Source organism: Acomys minous (assembly GCF_964271855.1).
Source record: "Acomys minous genome assembly, chromosome: 16".
In the NCBI taxonomy this organism is placed as follows: domain Eukaryota; kingdom Metazoa; phylum Chordata; class Mammalia; order Rodentia; family Muridae; genus Acomys; species Acomys minous.
Genome location: NC_140498.1, coordinates 84,023,101 through 84,041,920, shown reverse-complemented (window position 1 = coordinate 84,041,920; position 18,820 = coordinate 84,023,101). Strand labels below are relative to the sequence as shown.

The 18,820-nt window shown below is 52.4% G+C and overlaps 1 protein-coding gene across 1 annotated transcript in view; it reads left to right on the top strand.

The window, feature by feature from the left end:
* RFLNA (refilin A) overlaps positions 1–18,820 on the top strand; it is a 108,785-nt gene that overhangs the window by 69,775 nt on the left and 20,190 nt on the right. The window contains exon 3 of the mRNA XM_084762055.1: positions 6,345–6,597. The gene's annotated coding sequence lies outside the window, so the exon portion shown is untranslated. The remainder of the gene's footprint in view (positions 1–6,344; positions 6,598–18,820) is intronic.

The window sequence follows — 18,820 nt, the reverse complement described above, 5'->3', positions numbered from 1 at the left end:
GCTTTAGACTTCCTCTCTGCCTTCCAGTTTTCTATGACCAAAGGCCACAGTTCCCAAGCACCCCCTCCCACCAAGAGCTGGGACACAAGTGACCTCTGTCCCTTCACTAGAATGTCGCTTCTTCTAGCGTTTCCTACACTTGGGTCCCTGCAGGCAGCCTTCTGCATTCAGCTCCTCATTATGTGGCATGATGCTTCTGAGTCCTGTGTGTCCTTGTGTGTCACGGCTCCACCCCCTGGGCCCTGCTGACCAGTCCAGAAGGAAGGATGCGCTGCAGTCTGCTTGTCCACTCACCAGCTGATGGACAGTTGGGCCGGTTGTGAAAAGAGGGCATAGTGTTGTCAGTTGCGGCCGACAGGTATTTGCACGGACTTCCCTTCCGTGCCTCTTGACTGTCCCTCTCAGGATTATTGTTACACTTTTGTTTAATCGGAGGTTCCAGCCTGGCTGTTTCCTCAATGTTCTTCCCCTTCCTATAGGTCATGTTTGAGAATTCTAGTTGCTCTGAATCCTTGTCAACACTTAGTGTTGTCCATTTTTAACGTTAGCCTTTACACAGGGGTGGGGGGCAGGGGGGGTTGTTAGGGGCAGGAGGTGACTGACAGCATTGCACCCTGTCAGGAAGAGGAGATGGACACTGGTGCTCAGCTCACTTCCTCCTTTTTATTCAGCCCAGGACCCCAGCCCGTGGGATGGTGCCTCCCAAATTCAGGAATTAACCCAATTTCCATGGTGATTCTGGGTCCCATTAGGTAAGCCACCACTGGTCCCTCCTGTGGCTTTAGACTTCCTGCTGTTGCTGTGTACCTGCAGCCCCTCTCTCTCTCTCTCTCTCTCTCTCTCTCTCTCTCTCTCTCTCTCTCTCTCTCTCTCTCTCTCTCTCTCTCTCTCTCTCTCTCTTTGTCCCTGTGATGGCAAGCCAGATCCCAAGAAGCTTGCCAATGTCCAAGTGTCCTCTGAGCCCTTGATGGGCTGGGGAAACCACCAAATCACCCAAATGGTCCCATCAGCACCAAATCCAGACTAGCCCCTCTGCTTTATCTGTCCTTCCTGTTGGTAACTGGATCCTGCAGATGGAGCTGAGAGTCTACAGGAACAAACATGCGCTGGTCTGGGAGAAATGGCGGTATAATACACTCAGACATGCGGGTGGCATCACTAGTGGGGCCTGATGTTCGGTGCCAAAGGTGGCAAGGGGTCAGCCCTGTTCCCCTTGTCTCTTCACCCTCACAACTGCCAACAGCTGGACCAGGCACTGTGACCTGTGACAGCCGGAAGTGCCTGCCTAGGCAAGTGGCGCCCTGCCCTGAAGCTGTGGGAGGCCAGCACGGACCATAACTAGATTCTATCTAGGACAGGGTCTCTCTCTGAACCCGGAGCCCATTGATTCGGCTAAGCTTAGGGATCCACCCGTCTGTGTTCCCAGATGCAGTGGTTACAGGAACCTGCTACCAGGCCAGGTCAGACTGCGTGCGTGCGTGCGTGCGTGCGTGCGTGCGTGCGTGCGTGCGTGCGTGCGTGCGTGCGTGCGTGCGTGTGTTCTTTCCAGGTTGAGGCTGTGCGCCCCACGCAGCCTCATTCTCACTCATCTTCTGTCACGTCCTCTGTCGCGTCTCTTCTGCCTTCAACAGGCTGGCAGCTTTGAGGCAGCATCCCCGAGGACAGCGTACAGGAGTCGGGGGTCTAAACCTCCGCCCCGTTGAATGGAAGCTTCAGCACCACAGGAAGGGTACCAGGATCCTGGGTGTCCTCCCCCTCCCCCCCGCCGCTGTACAATCCCAAGGAAAGCCATACTCAGAACGTGACTCCCCAAGGGGAAGGGCAGCATCGGGGATGTATGCTGAGCATGCTGGAGCCCCAGCAGCCTGGGATTCTACACAGGAGTGGAAATGGCGGACTAGCATGGCAGGACTGGCTGGAAGAACAGACTTGGTGACAAGGGAGATTTTCATATGGCGAGAAAGGCCTGGAAATAATGAACCCCAAATTCCAGATAAGCGCAACTTGGAACCCCAGCTTTATTATTTACTTTCTGTTTGGTGCTATATTCTTTTGTTACCAGGGAAGGGTTTGTGTGAATCCTCACTACTTTATTTTATTTTATTTTAGTCTAAGAAAGGGCCTTATTAGGTAATCCTATCCCCAGCTAAGCTCACTTGCAGTAATCATCCTGTCTTCACCTCCCTAGTGTTGAGATGGCAAGTGTGTGCCACCATGACAGGCTGGTTGAAATTCTTATTTTATTTATTTATTTATTTATTTATTTATTTGGTTTTTTGAGACAGGGTTTCTCTGTGTAGCCTTGCCTGTCCTGGACTCACTTTGTAGACCAGGCTGGTCTCAAACTCAGTGGTCCACCTGCCTCTGCCTCCCAAGTGCTAGGATTACAAGCATGAGCCACTGCACCCAGCTGAAATTCATTCTTTCTTTCTTTCTTTCTTTCTTCCTTCCTTCCTTCCTTCCTTTCTTTCTTTCTTTTTCTGAGACAGGGTTTCTCTGTGTAGCCCTGGCTGTGCTGGACTTGCTTTGTAGACTAGGCTGGCCTTGAGCTCAGTGATCCGCCTGCCTCTGCCTCCCAAGTTCTGGGATTAAAGGGCACAGGCCACAGCAGTGAGTGGCTGGGCAGCTTTATCCACAACAAGAATAGAATCAGAGAACCTGCCACCCATGTTAGAGCTGTTGAAACCACTTAATATTAGCACTGACTCTTGTCAGTACCTTAGGGTAGCGTAAATGCCTTCCCATCCCCGGAACACGCTATGAAGAGACCCATGTGGCTACAGCATCCCAGCTTCCTTCCCATTTAATTTTGCAGATCGAAAGCTTCCTTTTAAAAAGGATATGGTTTTTGGTTTTTGTTTGTTTGAGACAGGGTTTCTCTGTAGCCTTGGCTGTCCTGGACTCACTTTGTAGACCAGGCTGGCCTCGAACTCACAGCGATCTGCCTACCTCTGCCACCTGAGTGCAGGGATTAAAGGCATGTAATCCCAGCACTCAGGAGACAGATGCAGACAAATTTCTGAGTTCAAGACCAGCCTGGTCTACAGACCTCGTTCCAAGATAACCAGGGCTGCACAGAGTAAAACAAACAAACAAACAACAACACAAAAGATTTGTTTGGTTTTATGGTGTGTGTGTGTGTGTGTGTGTGTGTGTGTGTGTGTGTGTTTGCCTGTGTTTATGTACGTGTACCTCCTGTGTGCAGTGTCTGAGGAAACCAGAAGAGGATTGTCAGCTTCCCTGGAACAAATGTTACAGGTAGGTGTGAGCCACCACATAGGAGCCAAACTTGGGCCTCTGCAGGAGTGGCCGGTGCTCTTAACCTCCAATCTATCTTTATAGCCCTGAAAAACATTCTTAAGAGACTTCCTTGGGCTTCACCCAAATGTCAAAGAGATCAAAGACACTCAAGCTTTCCTCGAGGCCCGGTAGGGAGTTTGTGGTAGCCTGCTCTGAAGCTGAAATGTGAAATGCCGTTCCCCTCCCCCCCCCACCACACTCACACTGTCCTAGCTGTCCTGGGAATGGAGCCTAGCTAGGAGAAATAGGTCACCTGGTGTTGGCCAGAAGATTTGGTAGCCAACCCCTGCTTCCTGCTAGAGCCCTACATCCTGTCTGTGGGAGCAGTGGGAGCAACTGTCTCCTGGTCCCCACACCCACTGTTTCCCTCGGACTGGGAGCCAAAAAGCCCCTTCCTTCTTTGGTCATTTTTATCACAGCATTGAATAAAGTAACTAAAGTACCCTCCCCCCCCCTTTTATCCACCCAAATAAAGCCCTGCCCCTCAGTGGTACCTCAAACTGCACGGGATGAACATGATGATGTTTCACCTTTTTTCATTTTTCGTTCTTCGAGACAGAGTTTCTCTGTGTAGCCTTGGCTGTCCCAGACTCGCTTCGTAGCCCAGGCTGGCCTCGAACTCACAGAGATCTGCCTTCCTCTGCCTCCTGAGTGCTGAGATTAAAGGCGTGCGCCACCATGCTCAGCTCCTTTCACCTTCTCTAGCTTTTCTAGAATGGCAGGATGGCCTGTGCGTGAATACCCCAGCAGTCTAGTGAGAAGAGAAAAAGGGAGTGATCACCAAGCCAAGAGAACACACAAAGGAGCCTGGGAGTGAAGGGACACTGTTGAGAGTAGGGGGTGAGGGGCTGGGGAGATGCCCAGTCAAATGTGAGGACCTGGGCTCGGATCCCCATAAAGCCGGATGCAGCGGTGCCCATCTGTAATCCCAGAATTCCTATGTCAAGATGGGGTGTGGAGACCAGAGACCATCTCAAACACAAAACAAAATAAAGAGCAACCCTGAGGTGGTCATCACAGTCAGGAGGGTCCTGGCCTCTGTGTCTGGGACCACACGGACTGCTGGAGCCTAGCTAGGAACAGAGTGGCCAGCCAGGGGAACCCTAACTTCCATTAAGGCCCCCTCTTACAAGGCTGGAAATATCAGGGTTCACCCCCACCCCGCACCCAGTCTGCAGCCTGGTGAGATGAAAGCCAGCCGGGTGCTGTGGGGAGGACATCACACTGACGGCTTTGAAATCCTGCTCATGACTTCCCAGCTCAGGCACAGGCTCGCTCTAAGGGGGGGAGATGGAATTTACAGTCGCGACCTGGCCTCCTGTGCCAGGCGGGAGTTTACACAGCAGTGTGTGAGTGACTGTGTGTGAGTGTGTGTGTGTGAGTGAGTGTGTGTGTGTGTGTACCTGGAGATGGAATGTGTGTGAACGGTGCTAACGGGCGGCTCTGGGCATCTGGAAGGTGTCGGGTTTAATGCCCAGAGCTGCTGGCCAGTCAGCTAAGAGCTTGTGTGTGCTCTGGCTGCAGCTGTGCAAACTAGAGTACCCCGGCTCAAGGCCCTGTGGGGGGGGGGGTAACCCTTCAAGATACTGGTTGCTTTGTGAGCCTCTCCTGTGGCCATGGTCCCAAGGGACTGGCCTGGCGCAGGCAGGTCTGTCTGAGGCTGCTTTCATTCCTGCCCATGAGAGAAACAGCTCCATGGAGGGTCACAGGTAAGTGATCTGACCTGCGGGGCCATGCCCACTCTTTCTCCCCACCTCCTGCCCCCCCCCCCACCTTTCAGGATCATTCCTGAAGGCTGTTGTCTGAGGCTCATCCCTCCACTTGCCTGTTACTCAGCCTGTCCTCAGGGCTGACAGGAACGCAGTGTGTATGTAGGGACCTTGGGTACATTTGTACCCAAGAGGTTTGGGGTTGACAAAGCAGAGACAGGATAGGAATGGAGTGTGACACCAGGAGCTGAGCGAGGAGCGGAGGGCACAGGGGAGTGGGTGGGATTGACCCGCGATGCTCCACCCTGTGAGAATGCCACCCCAGATGAAGGAGGATGAAGGGACCACATCTGTCTCTCTATTCATCTATCCATCCGTCATCCATCCATCCACCCATCTACCTGCCCATCTACTCATCCATCCATCCATCCATGCATCCATCCATGCATCCATGCATCCATGCATCCATCCATCCATCCATGCATCCATCCATCCTTCCATCCATCCATCCATGCATCCATGCATCCATCCATCCATGCATCCATCCACCCATCCATGCATCCATCCATCCATCCATCCATCCATCCATCCATCCATGCATCCATGCATCCATCCATCCATCCATCCATCCATCCATGCATCCATCCATCCATCCATGCATCCATCCATGCATCCATCCATCCATCTATCCATGCATCCATCCATCATCCATCCATCCATCCATGCATCCATGCATCATCCATGCATCCATCCATCCATCTATCCATGCATCCATCCATCCATCCATCCATCTATCCATGCATCCATCCATCATCCATCCATCCATCCATGCATCCATGCATCCATCCATCCATCCATCCATCCATGCATCCACCCATCCATCCATGCATCCATCCATCCATGCATCCATCCATCCTCCATCCATCCAACCATACACTTTACTCATCCATCCTTCCATCTGCTTACCTACCCATTCATCCATCCACCCACCTATCCACTTATCTGTCCATCTATCCATTTATCAATCCACTTCTCCACATCCACCCTCCCATCCGCTCGCCCACTTACTCACTCATTTCACCTACCCAACCCATCCATCCTTGTGAGCAATCTGAGCGAGCCCACTCTGCCCACCCAGGATGCACTGTACAGAAGCCGCCCCATGCCTTTGCAATGTTCTGACCCACTCTGGGAAACGAGAACCAAAGACACACAGACTGAGCAAGAGTGCCAGGCCTGGCCATGTGTGTGAGGAAAAGCAGGGCCACTGGACCTCAGATGCTCATGGTATCCCTGTCAACCCCTGTTCCTGGTTTTCCATGCATGTGCTAGCAGGTCCCAGCTGGTGGACACACCCTCAGTAAATATAAGAAAACTCCCAGGGCCTGAGTTGCAAGCCCGAGGTGCCCAGAGGCCAGAAGCCATACATGCAAGCCTACATCAAGCAGCTGGAGGACGGCACGAAGGGCAGAGGTCCCAGCAGCCCTGTGAGGGGTCCAGTTGACCAACCTGGGAACAAGATCTGCGCCTAATCCGTTCCTTCATCTCAGAAGAAATGCAAAATGGACCAACAGTTTGACCATCCTTGGTGAGTGAGCCCTAGGTCTTTACAGCCTTCCCCTAGGAAGCCAGTGAAAGGTGGGAGTTGGGGAGCTGGAACCAGCCACTTGAGGTATCCCAACCTCCTTGAAAGGAAGCCAGACATGTTTGAACCCATAGCTGATTTCCAGGGAGAGAACTGATATTGAAAGCCTGTGTCTCGCCGGGCAGTGTTGGCGCACGCCTTTAATCCCAGCACTCGGGGAGGCAGAAGCAGGCCAATCTCTGTAAGTTCTAGGCCAGCCTGGTCTACAAAGAACAGCCAAGGCTACACAGAGAAACCCTGTCTCAAAAACAAAACAAAACAAAAAGTCTGTGTCCTGTCCCCTGCTTCCTGTGCCACTTAAGCGACAGCTACCACCAGTGGCTGTCAAGTCTATGTCAATAGCAATAACGACAATGATTATCACGATCATAATAACAACGATAACAGCCCGCTTTCCTACAGCACTTCCGGGCTGACTCTTCCGTTAACTCATTCTGGTACCTTCATAACCCGCGGGAGGTCCTGTTGTGTGGCCCATTTTACAGGCCAGGAAACTGAGGCAGAGAGGCTAAGGGTCTTGTCCAAATACTAACTGATGGATGATAGGTGAAGATGTGTAAACAGGCACCAAACACAATGCCCACACCCACACCCAGCTTCTGACGCACTGAGGGACCGACCTGAAAAGCCGTGAGACATCGCGTGACAGGTGGGGAAGCGCAGGGCCCAGAGAGGTTGAGCAGCAGGTGCAGGAACACCCCGCTAGTTTGTTACACAGCTAGATTTCAAGTTCCGGTTGCTTATATAGGTCAGGTGGCATTAAAAAAAAAAAAGTATCTAGGGCTGGAGAGATGGCTCAGAGGTTTAAGAGCACCATCTGCTCTTCTGAAGGTCCCGAGTTCAATTCCCAGCAACCACATGGTGGCTCACAACCATCTCTAATGAGATCTGGTGCCTTCTTGTGATGGGCAGGCTCACATGTGTGGGCAGAATACTGAATAAATAATAAATAAATGTTTTTGAAAAAAAAGTATCTAGACCATTTGTAGGGTAGTTTGGGGACACTGGGCAAGGAGTACAAAAAAACCTTTACCTTCCTGCCAGGCCTGTCCTCATCTTCTTCTGCTCCTATTAGCATGTCCTTTGCATCGAGACCTTTGTAGAAATTGCAGCATCAGTCAGATGCACAGCACAGTAAGTGATTAATGTCCCCAGTTACATCAGCTCTCTGGCACAGATTCCAACGGTTTTAATAACGCACGGAGACAGGCAGTGACCATTCTAACCCCACACAGCACAGCTTACAGCCCTGAGCCTCTCTGTGCTCCCCACTCCTCCTCCCTGCTCTCTGGACTCCTGACGCCCCTAAATTCATCTCCATAGTCCTGTCTGCTCTAGCACCCCTCGCCATGGAAGGGCTATGACACCTGACCACAGCAGGTTGTCCCTTTCTGGGTTCAAGTTCCCTTTGCCTCTTTATGGCTCCCAACACTTTTTTGCCGCCTGTCCCCACTGCCAGCTGCACCCTGTGGTTTCCATTTCTGTCAACCTGTGAGAGGGTGTCTTGGTTGCATCCGGGTCTATGATGAAAGCTCCCTGTCCGAATCCACAGAGAGCCACATGCCAGCCCCACACAGGGGGTTTTCCCTGCAGTGCCTCTTGTAATTCCAGGAGAGCCCCCATTGGCAGAGGAGGGCCAGGGCCTCTGGAGATGCCAGCTGTCACCCAGCACAGGATAGCAGGCCCCAGAGAGGGACCTATAAGGACACCTGAATTTCAATTTCACAGGGAGAAACTTCCAGGTGGAGCTGGGTAGATAGCTGTGGTAGGTAAAATGCTTGCCTCACAAGTGTGATGACTTGGGTTTGATTCTCAAAACCAACATAAAAGGCCCGATGTGGCCACATGCTTGTAATCCCAGTGCTGAGAGGCAGGGTCTGAGAGAGCCTTAGCACTGTGAGTTGAAGGCCAGTGACAGGCAGGGTCTCAAAAAGCCATATATGTGGCTTGGCTCCCAAGGAACAGTTGACCTCTGGTCTCCACACACATGCCGCTTACCAGCACACACATGTACCCACACACATCCACACACATTGACACCCGCCTCCACACACATGCTGCTTATCAGTCCACACATACACACATACACATATCATGCAAACACACACACACATACACACACACACACACACACACACACACACACATACACACACACGCTAGAAGAACAAGATAAATAAATCAGCGGCCAGCAGCCGCAGGATAACAAGGCTTTATTTATAACCATTCTCCTTAAGAGCCCAGAGGAGCTGGATTAACAAGGCCAACGTGAACCTGTGTAGGAAGGTCTCCAGTGACTCGCCACAGGGCTCGGTCCCGGTTTCATTCTATTGGCTAAATAGGTTCTACAAGGCCTCTGTAGCTTGCCACTCACCGCCAGGGACACACAGTGGAGCAGACCTGTGAGCACTGAGCCATCTGGGCAGGACACAAGGTGAGCTGTGAGGGACCCTTCATCCTCAAACAAAGCAGACGGGAGGGCAGCGTGGGAAGGCGGGGCCTGCTCTGCTCAGTAGTTCCTCTCAGATGCCAGCGGTCGCCTGGAGCTCAAGTGTACCCCATCGTCTCCCCCACAATCACTCCATTGTACTCCTAACTGCCCTGGCTATCCCATGCTGGGCTTCATACAAGAGTCGCATTCATTGAACAGCCTATAGGAAGGGGGAAAAAAAAAGAAAGAAAGAAAAAGAAAAAGCAAACACACACTTTCTCCTATAAAGAAACTCCCAGGAGACACAGCCTTCCAGAGTGCAGTGGGGCCTCTGTCATTTCTTCTGAGATGCTTTGAACTTAAAAGATCTGACGGCAGCGGTCGACACATGTACCATGCCTGCCCCCTCCAGCTGCTGAGGAGCAGAAGGGGAACTACACAATTTCCAAAGGCCACGTGCTCTTCGAAGAGGGTGGAACAATGTGATCGGGATGAGGATTGGCCGGGAGAAGGGGGATGAGACAGAAAGTCAGGGAGGGCTCCCTGGAGGCAGCAGGGGTTGCAAGCGAGACGGTTCTCACCCCCCCACACACACGGAAAGCCTAGCTAGAAACGTGGGATTTGTTTTTGTTGTTTGTTTGTCCTTGGCTGTCCTGGACTCCCATTGTAGACCAGGCTGGCCTTGAACTCACAGGATCCACCTGCCTCTGCCTCCCGAGTGCTGGGATTAAAGGCATGCGCCACTACCATCTGGCGGGATTTGCTTTTTGAGCCCAGCCAAGAATGCAGATCACTGGAAACTTCCAGATGACCGGCTCACTGCCATGCAGGCTTCCAGGCAAAGGCTCCGGCCTTTCTTGCTTCAATCCATGTGCCAGGAACCTGGTGCTCCCCACAAGGACGGGTTCCCCAGCCAGGCTCATCTCGGCAGAGCTCCGGTTTGCTTCTGTGCTGAGAAATCGGTCACCCAGAGAATTCAGGAAACGGTTGAACAAAAGAATTCAGCGTGTCTGCCTCCTCTTCCTCCCTTCCCTTCTTCTCCCCCGTCCTTCCCTCCTCCTCGTTCTCTTCTTCCCCCTCCTCTTCCCTTCCCTCTCTTTTCTCCCCCCTCCCCCCTCTCCCCCCCTCCGTAGCCCAGGCTGGCCTCAAACTTACTTTGTAGCCAAAGATGACCTTGAATTCTTGCTTCTTCCTGCTTCCTCCACTCCTCAAGTGCTGGGATGACATGCGCAGCTCCGAGCCAAGCGTTTCCTTCTTTGTTTTTTAACCTTCTCTCCTTTGCTCTTGTTTTTCTTCTCCATTTGGATTTTGAGCAAAACCTTCCCCCCCCCCCCCCCGCAACCCCCCATGAATGTCACCAAACTAAGACCAGAAAAATAGCAGTAAGAGGGAGAGAGGAAGGTCAGGAGACAGAATAAACAGCAACCTGAGAACCTTCTAGAAGAAAGCCATGTCCATCCACCACTCTGACTTCATTCCTCCAAGGTCAAGCTGCTGGTCTACCTCCCAGGGAGAGTGTCCTCCTGGCAAGGCTGGGCCCTTGGGGTTGGAAGGGGCAGCTCTGAGGTTTCTGAAACATAAGGGACAGGAGTCGGATAGGACTCTCTGGCCCCCAGGAAATTTCCCCCTGAACTTGGAACCTCCCATCACCCAGAGAAGCACTCACAGCCAGGGAGGAAGCTTTTGAGGGAAGACACTTGTTTTTGCACCAGAGACCCTTGAATCCTTCAGCTGCACAGGGCGCTCAGCCGCCTACTGCTGTGCTGCCAGACCCTTCCTCTCCCCTCAGAGCTGCCCACTGTGGCTCAGCGTGCACACAGCCAGGACTCTGTTCCATGTAGTCCTCAGAGGGCCATACTCCTGGAGTCAGTGTGGGTGGAGAAGGACGCACAGGAGGCTTCCACGCGGCCCGTTACATGGCCACATCTATCCCCACGTAGCACAGAATTCACTGCTCAGTCCTCATGACCTGCTCGCTTCCCAGCCCCCTCCCCCAAAAGCCATCACTGTTGGGGACAGACTGTCAGCCTGAGTTGCAGGGTGACCCAGACATTCTCCACCAGGCACCTGCTCTCCCCCGGCATCCGTGCCTCCCCCAGGCCCCCAAAGTCAGTCCACAACCTATTCTTCCTTTCTGCAGAGCAGCAGCAGGAGTCAGAAATGTCCCTTCCATCCATCAAGTGGGTGTCCTTCCGTCCTTCCCTAGCGCACACCAGGGTCGTGTGTGCACTAAAGACAGTTGTCCAACTGGAACAAAATAGCAACAGCTTGGTGAGTTGGAGGCTCCATCCATCCATGTGTCCACCATCTATCTGTCCATCCACCCATTTATCAACCCATCCATCCACACATCTTACCCACTATCCATCCACTTATCTACTCATCTATCCATCCACCCATCCATCCGTTCATCCATCCATCCATTTATCCATCCACTCATTCATCCATCCATTCATCCATCCACTCAATCTACCCATCCATCCATCCATCCATCCATTCATCCATCCATCCATCCATCCATTTATCCATCCATCCATTCATCCACCCATCCATTCATCCATCCACTCAATCTACCCATCCATCCACCCATCCATCCATTCATCCATCCATCAACTCACCCACTTACTCACTTATTTCACCCATCCACCCATCCATCCTTGCGAACAATCTGAGCCCACTCCATCCACGCAGGATGCACTGTATAGAATCTGCTCCTGCCTTTGTAATGTTCTGACCCATTTGGACAAGCAAGAACCAAAGACACACAGACTGAGCAGAGCGCCAGGCCTGAGCATGTGTGTGAGGACATCAGGGCCACTGGACCTCAGGTGCTCATGGTCCTGCCTGGCTGCCCTCACTCGCCTACTTCCGACTGCCCTGCCCTTTGCCACAGCTGTCTTCCCTGCTTTCTATGAACCTCCTCTTCCCTTTCCTGGATCGCCCACTGCCGGCCCTCCCACGTCCTTTTTCTCTTGTCCTTTCTGTTCAGCCTTCTCCCTTCACTCCTGCCTGGCTCCATGTGCTTCCTCGTATCAAGATTGTTTCACAATCAGATCTAGAGTGCACATCTGTAGTCCCAGTGCCTGGAAGTCTGACACAGGAAGATGACAAGTATAAAGCCAGATAGGGCTACAGGGTGAAACCCTGTAAACAAACAAACAACTCTTTGAAAAAAATTTAAAAAGCAAGCCAGGTGGTGGTGGCACACACCTTTAATCCCAGCACTTGGGAGGCAGAGGCAGGTGGATCACTGTGAGTTCAAGGCCAGTCTGGTCTACAAAGAGAGTCCAGGACAGCCAAGGCTACACAGAGAAACCTTGTCTCGGAAAAACAAAAAACATCCAAGCATAGTGGCACATGTCTTAATCCCAGCACTTGAGTGGCAGAGGCAGGGGAAGTCAAGGCCAGCCTGCTCTCTATAGTGAGGTCTAGGACAGCCACGGCTACATAGAGAGACCTTGTCTTGAAAAACCAAAACCAAGGGGCTGGAGAGATGGCTCAGTAGTTAAGAGCACTGACTGCTCTTCCATAGGACCTGGGTTCAATTCCCAGCACCCACATGGCAGCTCACAACTTTCTGTAACTCTAAGATCTGACACCCTCCCACAGGCATACACGCAGGCAAAACACCAATGCACATACAATTTTAAAACAAACAAACCAAAACCAACCAACCAAACAAAAACCCAAAAAAACAAAAACAAGCAAACAAAAAGTATTAACAGTGTGTACCTTGGGGTCTTTGTCCTAGACTTGCTTTGTAGACCAGGCTGGTCTCAAATTTAGAGTGATCCGCCTGCCTCTGCCTCCTAAGTACTGGGATTACAGGCATGCACCACCACTTCCTGGCTGAAATTGTCTTTTGAAATCATCTTTTCTCCCTTTCCACACCAGCCCCTGGACTAGAGACCAGATCTGGCCTGGCATACAGCCAGTTCCTAACCCGTACCTGCTGATGGAAGCTGCCCCCAGGAGGAAGGTCGCCTGCTCTCAGCTGCTTAGAGCCCAAGCTGTCCTGCCCAGCCCCACAGCCACGCCCAGCATCCCAGCTCTGCCTTTCCTGTTGCCTAGGCATGGCGCCAGGCGGCTTCCTACACACAGCTCTCTGTCTGCACTTTCAGCTGGAAAACCGCATGGCCTGTACTTGCTTCTTCCTCGGAAGGTGACTGCCACTATTTGTTTGCTACGCTGTCTGGCACACACAGCAGCCACTTGAGGGGACAGTGGCCTGGAAATCTCTTCTTGGTGTCTTTGGGATGGAAAAGAGTGCTGGACCCCTGCTCTCCCCCAAGGTCATGCGGTTCAGGCTGGCTTAAACCTCCCCGTGGAGCCAAGCATGACCTTGAACTCCTGTCCCCACTCCCTAGCGCTGGGATGACAGCATGCGCCACCATGTCTGGCTCCGGAGCTCTTACAGTCGGCTGTCTTTTCATACAAGACAGCACAGAGAGTCAGGCTGCCCTCGGTTGCCCGTGATATGGTCTCTGCCTTTCAATGGCGCTTTTGCAATAAGTGTCATGCCTTATTGGAGGTGCGAAAGGGCTGCTATGCCTGGGAGCAACCGGCAGAGAGCCCCAACCCCCCCACCGCAGTGAGCTGTCCCCAAAAGAAAATTCTCTTTGAAGGACATCACTGGACAAGCCGGGGTGATCTGATAGGAGCAGAAATTCTGCAACTTTACCCACTACATGGACACCCCTCCTTCAGAGCTCTGGAGCCGGACAGACCATCTTTGTCTCTGGAAGGTCCTGCCTAAGTAGGGTTGAGGGTCCAGAAAGCACGCACTGATTTTTAAGTGGCTCTACACACTGGACAGCGAGGTGCCTCCTGTGCACACTGGAGGTGATATGTGCTTGTGTGTGTGTATATATATACACACTCACATCCCAGGGCTGGGGTAGGGGAGGGCTTCAGGTTTGGGCTTTTTATCGCATGATTGTTGCAACTTTCCAAAAAAAACCCAAACCAAACCAAACAAAACAAAACAAAAACGGGGCCTCTGGCTACTTAAGGAACTCTGGCCTTGGCTGGTGGCCACACCTGGCCTGCAGGGTGTTCTGTGTTTTAATCACTGACTGCCTCACCAGGCTTTATTTAATTGCATTCAGAACATAAATAGGTTTCTGTTTATGGGAACTGGCGCCCTCATCCCTCCACCTTCTCCCCTCCCCCCTGACCCCCCTCCACACACACACATACACTGGAGAAAGGACCTTTTCACCAGCAGCTCCTTGAAGCCTGGGGTGTGAAACGGCAAGCCCACAGCCAGGACCAGCCTCCAGAGTAAGAAGTGAGTCCCAGGACAGCTCTGGGCTCTGCCAGGCCATTCGTTTGTCTTGTTGTTCTGTTTGAAGCCCTGGGTTTCCCCGGCTGCCTGGTCACCACACTACCCTTGCCTCTTCCCATTGGGCTGGGAGTGAGAGCTGAGTAGAGGCTCTCTGACAGAGGTCCACAGGCCAGGACTGAGCTAAACGCGGTGATGGCATCATTAGCCGAGCAGGGATATCTGTGGCTCAAGCTGGATCCTAAGCCAGGCACTGGGAGAGTCTCCCAGGCAAACCCAGACACCAAGAAGACACTAATCCTCAAGGCAGGAGGGCCAGCCTCTGGCTCAGGTCAGGGGCCCTGCTGAGACATCCAGTCTGGAATGCCACAGTGTCGGGATGCTGGGCTTCAGTGTCATTTCTTGGTCAGTGTCCCCAGGACAGACAAGACAGCACCTGCTGCTCAGATAAAAAGCCACTGTCGGAGCTGGGCGTGGTGGCGCACGCCTTTAATCCCAGCACTTGGGAGGCAGAGTCAGGCGGATTGATGTGAGTTCGAGGCCAGCCTGGTCTACAAAGCCAGTCCAGGACAGCCAAGGCTACACAGAGATACCCTGTCTCAGGGGGGTGAAAAAGCCACTGTAGGTCCCTTCTCTGTCCTCTTCTTTCCACTCACATTTTCTGGCAGTCACTTCAAATACCGAGCTGACCGAGGATGCAGTGGAGTTCATGGGAGGCCAGAGGCATGTGCCACACCGTCGTCCCCTTCCCCTTGCTCTGCTGCTGAAGAATATGCATGTGTCTATGTGAACATGTGTGCCTGTGCACTGCATGTGCCAAGCAAGTGTGTAGTGTGCATGTACACCTGTGCATGCGATACGGGTACATATAGGTGTATGTAAGTGTGTGTGTGAGTGGGCACGTATGTGCATCCCCGCCTCCATGTATGTTGGTTAGTTTTTTGTCAACTTGACAAGCTACAGTCACCTGGGAAGCGGGAACCTCAGTAAGAATTGACTCCATCAGATTGTCCTGTGAGCAAGTCTGTGAGGCATTTTCTTCATTTGTGGTTGATGTGGGAGGGTCCAGCCCACTGTGGATGGTGCTGCCCCTGGGCTGGTGGTCCTGGGGTGTAGAAGAAAGCAGACTGAGCAAGTCAGGGAAACCAAGCCAGTTAGCAGCAACCGCCATGGCCTCTGCCTCTGCTCCTGCCTCCAGGATCCTGCCGTGAGTTCCTGACCTGGCTTCCCCTGGCAATAGACTATAAGCTGTGAGCTAAATTAAACCCATTCCTCCCCAAATTGCTTTTGGTCAGGGTTTAATCACAGCAATGGAAACCAAAATTAGAACAGTGTGCATGTCTATGTGAGTGGGTACGTGCATTTGCGTGAGTTCGTGTGTATTGATGCATACATTTGTGAATGGTGTGTACATGTGTGTGAGTAGGTATGTGCATACACGTGTGTGTGAGGAGACCCTTTCTAAGGACACAGCTTGGGCTGTGGGATGGAGTTCTGGTGGGGAGAAGGGCCTGTACTCCTTGGGCCTTACTGACCTACCCAGGGATGCTCTTCTATGCTGTCTGCCTGGACCCTTGTGTGGGCTAGTTTTATGTCAACTTGACACACAATAGTTACCTGAAATGGGGAGAGACCCTCAGTTGAGGGAAAGCCCCCATAAGATCCGGCTCTAGGGCATTTTCTTAATTCGTGATTGATGGAAGAGGGCCCAGCCCATTTGTAGGTGGTACAATCCCTGGGCTAGTGCCCTGGGTTCTGTAAGAAAGCAGCTGCCTGAATTGCCAGGCAGTGATGGCACACACCTTTAATCCCAGCACTTGGGAGATGGGTGAACCTCTGAGTCTGAGGCCAGCTGGTCTACAGAGCTAATTCCAGGATGGGCAAGGCTACACAGAGGAACCCTGTCTCGGAAGGGAGGAAGGAAGGGAGGAAGAAAGAAGAGAAAGCAGCAAGCCAGTCATGATGACAAGGAGTTAAAAATGATCCCCCTGGTCTCTGCATCAAATCCCTGCCCTCTCTGAGTTCCTATCCTGATTTTTTTCAGTGATGGGCTACAGTAAAAAAGTGTAAGCCAAATAAATGCTTTGCTCCCCAACTGTCACGGTGTTTCTTCGTAGCAATAGTAAGCCTAAACTAAGAGGACCTCTTTCTGGAATGTGATAGAAGAAAACAACTAAAGTTTGAGCCACGGGTGCCAGGGACCAAAAGGCCTGAGGCCGACTCCCACCCATTCAGTATTTGCAGCAAACATCCTGCTGGGCCACTCATTAGGTATGCAAGGCATCCGGCTTAGTCCTGAGAAGACAGCGATCTGATCTTAAGATATTCACAGAGACATCCTGCTTTGTCTCACCTGGAAGACCCCTCCCCTTGCAAATGTTCCCGGGGCTCAACCCAGAAGATTTTGTACTTTTCCACTACTCCCTTGCGTACCCCGCCCGCCCTAAAGCAGGTTTTAAAAAGCCTGCCCTTACCTTTAATAAACGAGCTCTTGACAAGCAATTGTTCGCTTGAGCTACTGTCTCTCTCCCGCCCATGTCTTTATGTACAGGTTGCGACCCCCCTCGATCCCCCAATAACTGACCAGCTGGACTGGTTGGTGGACTAATTATCGTTACATGGACTAATTTCATCTGGCAACCACGAAGGGACTCGAGGTGCGGGTTTCTCCCCGAACGGATTAAGGGACCGGTCCACAGGAGTTTTCATGACCAGCCGAGCTCGCCCGGCCGGCTTCGTCATTAGGTGAGTCATCCGTTCGCATATCTCAAGAATGGGCCATTCGCTGTCCAAGGAAGCAAAGTTCATAAAAGGCTTAAAGGACGTACTCAGAGAGAGAGGTATTAGGGTAAAAAAGAAACATTTGATTGAGTTTTTTGTTTTTATTGACCAGACCTGTCCCTGGTTCATGATTGATGGACCTACTATTCATTCTGAAAAGTGGCAGAAGGTGGGGCGTGAGCTTAATGCACTTATTAAAAAAGATGGTAATACAGCGGTGTCGAACAGTATTTTTTCTTATTGGGGCCTTATACGGGACATAATTGAGTCCGGCGAAAACGAAAGCGGAGAGAGGCAGCTCCTCTCCGTGGCTGAACTCTGCCTGCGCGAATCTCTCCCTCCTTCTCGTGTTCCTTCCTGTTCCTCTTTGCAGGGTTCCTCTCTTCCTACATCCTCGGAGCCCTTAAAAAATCTTTCCCCTGCGCCTGCGTCCAAGCCTTCCCCTTCCTCCCGCCGTCTCTATCCGTCGCTTCCTCCCACCCATGAGGACCCCATTTCCGCTATGGAACGCGGGTGTTCACCACTTTGTGCCCCTGTTTTTCCCCCAAAAAGGGCACCCTCTGTCCGATCCGGTCCGCCAGCCTCTCCTGTTCCTTCTCCGTCGGCCGCCCCTTCACGCGCCTCCCGCCATTCCGCCATTTTCCTTTCTCAGGCCCCAGATGAGCCCTTGGATCCGGATGCTGCTGCCACCCTTGAGGAGGAGGCTGCTCGACATCATTCCGATGATGGCCTCCTCCGCGCGGCGCCAACCTTTCCCTCCTCTACCTTGCTCACTCTTCCCCCTCCCCTTACTAAGCCCTACCCTGCCTCCCGGCTCCCGCCACCTTGTTCCCTCCCAAACTGCTTTTGCCAGACGGAGGCTCATCTCCAACACCAGATCTCCCATGCGACGAAGATTCTTCAGCTTCAACAACGGCTTTCGCTTTTAACAACGCGCATTTCCTCCACAGCTCCGTTTATTTTCCCTGTCACCCGTTCCCAGAGCCAGCCCGCCCTGAGCGGGGCGAAAACTGAGGCCATTGATTCAGGCGCTGCTTTGGGAGACCCACCTGCCCCTACACCCTCCCAGTCGTCCGCGGCCCTTGTAGATTCTGATAGTGAGCATGATTCCTCAGGTTCGGAGGGAGAACAGAAAGGTGGTGGAACGGCTCCTGACCCTACCCCCACTGCTTATCATAAACTCAAATTTAAAAAGCTAGAAAAACTTAACACGGCTGTCCGTAGTTACGGACCTAATGCGCCGTTCACACTCTCCCTCCTTGATGATTTGGCAGATGGAGGTCATCTAACGCCCAACGAGTGGATCACCACTGCACAGACTGTCCTCACTCGAGGACAGTTCCTTTCTTGGAGGGCGGACTGGGCTGATCGTTGCCGTGACCTTATCCGAAAAAACGTACAGCAGGGACATCGCGAGACCCGTGAATGGTCTCTTGACAAACTCCTTGGCCAGGGCAAATATGCCACTGACGAAAAACAGCGTGCACTCCCCTTTTCCTTACTTTCACATTCTAGTTCTGCCGCTCTCGCTGCTTGGAGAACTATTGCTTCCACGGGCTCCGCCCTGTCCCCTATTACCAAGATTCTTCAGGGACCTCAGGAGCCCTTCAGCGACTTCGCTGCGCGCCTCCTGGAGGCTTCAGAAAGATCCCTTGGTCCTGGCCAGACCG